Here is a 6,056-nt window from a genome sequence, read left to right as displayed (position 1 = left end):
AACGATTTCTAAACATATGCTTTTCAATAATAAATATAAAGATTTGAAATAGTATAATATCTATCAAGAACCCAGTAATATCTTTGAATACTACGCATAGATAAAGCATACAATCATATTTTTACTTTTTTTTTGTATTTTTTATTCTGTAATCAAATACATATTTTGTTTGAGAACTAAACTATATGAACTATAATTATAAGCAACTTTAAGACTTCATTTCCTCTACAAGAGAAGAATTAGAGTTTATTCCACCACGCTGCTCCAATGCGGATCCTTCGCTAACCATACAAACGAATTTGTTATGTCAGTTGTGCCTGCGTTTAAGCTGGCTTACTCACTCCATATCGAACAGCAATACAAATAATGTGTGGTCTGCTAATGTCACGAATACCTATATAATAACTGTTAGAAGCAAAACCATGTAAATAAACCATGTAAAAAAGAACACATATAAAATAATTACTTCAAATGAATAATCATCGTCCTCGTGACTCAGTTCGTGGAATAAAAAGTGCGGATTAAATAAAAACGAATGCTATGTCGGAAATTCTATCTAGTAATTTTCATCCGTCGACAAATAAACATTTGTGATTGTGTTTTCTGCTTCTAGATTGTATTTTTTTAAACATACATAGAGAATCGATATTGCCTAGTGTGTAGTTCTCAAACGATGACCGGGGGTATTTTAATGTATCACATTATAGGATTATAATATATATCATATTATGTCGTAGGACCGATGGCCGTTGGAGCAGACGAGTCCTAGAGTGGAGACCGCGAATCGGCAAGCGTAGCGTAGGGCGCCCTCCAGCCAGGTGGACCGACGACCTTAAGAAGGTGGCGGGCACCAACTGGATGCGGAAGGCGAAGGACAGGGAGCTTTGGCGCACCTTGGGAGAGGCCTATGTTCAGCAGTGGACAACGATTGGCTGTTGATTGATTGATTGATTGACATTATAGGGGGGTCCCCCTGCTCTAGAAGGATAAACATCACTATTTTTACAAGTCTAATTTGTGTTCATAATAATTCATCTAGTACTCGAACGAATTGCTTAAACAAAAGAATTTTTGGGATGAAATTTCCAAATTTCATTTCCAGCCAAAGTCTCAATATCAAAGTCAAAAAAGGTGTCGCGTTGACGATGTAAAGAAAAGTTATTATTTCTTACGTCCAATGCCTATGGGCAGTGATGACCACTTACCATCAGGACGCCCATTTGCCCGTCCGCCTATCTATTTTATAAAAAAAAGCAATGGGATATTTACCAGCTGTTACTCATTTACAGACTGACACGACCATTTACATTATATTAATATTTATTTATTTGATGTGATCACAATATGCATTCAGCCATTTCTGGCGCACAACGTTTTACATAATAAAATTATTTCCGTATGTAAATTTAATGCAGATTTTATGTAATTATTTAAATAATAATAGCAAGCGGAATTCAAAATTTTAAGCAAACTTTACAATTAACTTAAATAAGAAAATACAAAAATTAAATGCAAAATGCTCTACGCACAAAAGCATACACACGCACTCATACACGCAAACACACATTTTCGTTTCATGTCATTTTGAATCGTAATGTCACTATAATCAAATTATATTGTGTATTTTTTTTCTATTTACTGGTTATATGTACTGAAGTTACACATTATCCGTTATGCGCCGTTGGATTACCAAATCAAAATTAAAAAAAATAACTTCTTTACATATCGTGACAACATGAATTTTGGCAAGAATCCTAGCAACATTAGCCCGTTGAAACGCAAATCCGATTATTTATCTGGAAGAAAAATGAAAAAGCACTCTTGTCACTTGTGACGGCAATGAGACAAAGTGTTATATGTTTAATAAATGATTTTTTTTATATACATATTTTCGTTTCCAAAAATAATTCTTATCTATTACAATATCATCTTAATAACGTCACATATAAAAGTACAAACAATACAATTATCATTCACTGATAAATAGTTGTAAGCGAAAATGTTCCCTACGATCGAATATTTCACCTAAAATGTGATGTTTATCCAGAATCATAATACATTGATGAGATAACAGTTCGTTGTTGTGCATGATAAATGTTTTGGCACGTCGCCATCTCTGAATATCACTTTCTGTGGATTTAATGCTTATTGTTGACAACGATATAATGATATGGCCATCCCTTATTTGATACTATTGAATGTCTTTTAATAAATAACAGTTAGACGAGATGGCTCAGTGGTTGCAGCATGTGAATCTTAATAGAAGGTTTCGAGTTCAAATCTTAGTGGATTTTTATTTGCTTGCATGTAGCTTGATGATGATGGAATATGTGAGTGGGTGTGTGAAGTATCGTGAGAAAACCTGATGTGCTTCAGATGAAATTCAGCAGCAAAAACAACACTGTTAGTTTCTTTTATTTTTAGTACGATTACTTTAATTCACTTATTTTTTTAAATTATGTAAGCAATGAATAACAATTTTTTTAAGCATTTATAATTATTACTTGCTAATAGTCAAAAGAATTTCTTGTATTTTTAGTCTCCAGCTGCTGAAATTCTGATCAATGTTAGCAAAACAAATTTTAATTGAATCTGAATTTTTCAAATGAGCGTTTAGTATTAAGATATATAGTAATCAAACGACAAGCTCACAAATGCAATAACTGAAGTTATTTCTTTATTTATTTTTATGTGAAATTTTATACTTACAAAGTTCAATCATTAACCTAGATTTTAGAACGCAAGTTTTTTTCCTCCATCGTAAGTTCGACATCAGACGTCTAAAACTAATTACTTTACTCGATTACTTTTCTGATTTGAATACTAATTTGAAAAAAGAACAAAATATAATTAATTATATTTAATTACATTAAAAGTAAACCGTTTTGGGCGTTTTAAATTAAATCTACAATGGCGAAACGTCTTAAGTCCTTTGATAATATTTAATTCTATGATCATATTATGGTCAAAAACATTTCTTATATTTAAACCACGGCCATTTAGTGCATCCGAATAAAAGGCGTAATGTGGCTAAATAAATTAAATCAGTGCATTTAAAATCGCACCGCAAGCCGTAGCTAGTACAGCTATATACGCTAAGTGGTACAGTTTGGAGCCAGGAGAGCGTTTCGTTGTAACACGACTGTAAAAAGAGGTTTTTACGGTGTAGGAGGAAAGGAGAGATGGCGTATATCCTTATTTGCGCCGGTACGTGACCACAGCCTTGCATTTGATTTAACTAAAAGGATTTAAAAATGTTAGGTATTTTACATTGCTCTTGCTAATTTTTTATTTTCTTTTAGCAAAGTAGGGATAATTATTTATTTTGATACAGTCAAGGAAGCTTGGTTTGCTTATGTTTCTATTGAGCGTTTGATTTAAATTTGATAATCTTTGGTATGCGTAAAATATCTTATAATAAATATATAAATAAAATTTAAAAAAAAAGTTTTTCGAGCGAACGATTCCGATAAGAATATATACGGTACTTTAAATACGATTTCAATGTACAAAATACATACGAAATAAAGAAGAAGCAATGTTTCCTTTGAACTATAGCATTGTAACAGCCTGTAAATGACGTAAGATGCTCTGGAGATTATTCTGCTTAGTCTTGTATTTTAAACTACACTGGCTCTCTCACCCTCCAAACCAAAACAGAACAATACCAAATAATACTGTGCATCGTTATAATAAGTGATAAGTTGGCGTTACTTACCCAGGCCTGCACAAAGCCCTACCTCCAGATAAATTAAATTACGATAAAATTATACTGTCTTAAACAATATTTAAAAAATAAAGTTTGCTGTTTTTTCCGCCATTACATTCATCGCTTTTGAATGATAAGGTTTTGTCAGGTAAACATTTAAAGACAAGTCCAGTTTCATCGACGTTAAAGACGTCTTCGGGATCGTATCCGGCGGTCAGCTCTGCCATTTTGTCTTTCCAATCATCACATACTTTTTCATTAACGACTAACATTAACTACCACTTTCACCACAATTTTTTCCAAAAACAATTTCGTTTCGTTATTCGAAATTTTGAAGCCACCCGTTGATATAACTTCGCATGTCCCAATTCTACTGCAAAATGCTCAGCCTTTTCCTGAAGGGTAGGGCCACCAGTACCACCAGTACCGAGATAAAAAGGTCACAATTCTCCAATTGTACTGTTTTAACCACTTCAACACATATTCCTCTACGTCTTAGAACTCGCATGATTTTAATCTTCTACTATTTACAGGCAAACCACTTTCTTCTGAAAACTTATCTATAAATTTTAAAATTGTAGGTATATTGTAAAATGTACTTGCGGGAATCCCGAACTTATTAGCTATGTCTAATTTTTTCGTCATAGGATTTTTGTCAACATAATTAATGATGGTTCGCTTTTCTGTGAACGATAAGGAACACCTTTTACGTTTCTGAGCTATTTCAACTTGAATCATTTGCAATAGTGACGAGCAGTAGTGTTTTCATTACTTTCCATCAAACAACAATGATTGTTTTACGAACAAAAGCGTGTCGAAACCTGTCAGGACATGAATCACATACTATGAGATTAAAAATTATACATTGGTGGGAACTTCATATAAAGGTTTTGGGTTGACAAAATTCGTTAATTAGAGGTATCTATACTTTTTCTTGATAGTTGAAAAATCGTTATAAAGAGGTTGTTCGCAAAAAATCTTCGTAATGTAAAGGAATAATTTACATTGACTCTAATGGACAATTCAAGGGGATTACAAAGAATTTGTTAAATCGATGAAGTCGTTATATTGAGGTACGTTATATTAAGGTTGCACTGTAAAATACATTTCAACAATTGCAAAATATGTTGAGAATAAAATAACTCAAAATGAAAACGACTACTTTATATCGTAAGTTTTTGACAGCCATGCCCCTACATTTATTTGCGGTAAAATATACCTGAGACCCAAAAGTTTTCCAAAGAAGAACGCAGGAACTTTCATACGACCGAATCCATTCGAAATATTTTCAAATAAATTGTTAGGTAGCAATACATCTTAGATTACCGACACTAATAAATTTTTCATCTTCTTTTAGGTTTATCTTTGATTTATAAATCGATTGCTTGAAAAAACAAATTGTAATTTAAAACAATAATCACATAATATCTCATGCGAAACTTTGATGAAAATATTTTTAGTACATTACCTATTACTATTTACATTTAGGTAATTTTTATACGCTTGACCGTGATAAAATTTATTTATAATGCATCCTAGTAATAAAAACACGAAGAAACATTGTAATAAAGTCAAATTATTATTAAATTGAATTATAAATCAGATATATTAAAAGCGTGAGTGACACTTTTCACTTGCGTGATTAATACGTATAGCTGGTTTTCTTAATGAAGTTTTCTTAAATAAAACAGATGTTATTTAAAATAATGGCTTGCTTATAAAATAAATTACCTATTGCACTTTTCACTCACTCTCATATTCCTAAAGAAAGAGAATAGGACATCGGCATCGGCATACGTGCTTTCCGAGGCGCGTTAGTGAAATACCTCGAATTTTCACTAGAAGCCGCCGGGATGGTTTCTTAGAAAACACATTTTTTTTATAGAATAGGAAGGGGTCCATATACCCCCTGATGGTAAATGGTTACCAACGCCCATAGACATCGGCATTGTAAGAAATGTTAACCATCGCTTACATATCCAATCCGCCACTAACCTTGGGACCTAAGATTTTATTTCCCTTCTGCCTGTAATTACACTGGCTCACTCACCCTTCAAACCGGAACACAACAATACCAAATATGCTGTTTTGCGGTAGAATATCTGATGAGTGGGTGGTACCTACCCAGACGAGCTTGCACAAAGCCACTAGTAAACTTCTATTGGCCCAACCAGCGATTCGAACCCTGACATAGGTGATCTCACGAATTTGGCAATCCCAATTAGAAATTTAATTTAAAAGTATTTCTCTGACTTCTCTTTAGTTAAGTAAATCAAAAATTAAAAAATATATTTAATTTATTGTTTATGAAATAAGAACAAAAATATATGTAATATAAAATAACGAA

Source organism: Nymphalis io, chromosome 20 (genome assembly GCF_905147045.1).
Source record: "Nymphalis io chromosome 20, ilAglIoxx1.1, whole genome shotgun sequence".
Lineage (NCBI taxonomy): Eukaryota > Metazoa > Arthropoda > Insecta > Lepidoptera > Nymphalidae > Nymphalis > Nymphalis io.
Note: the sequence above shows the minus strand (reverse complement) of the source record.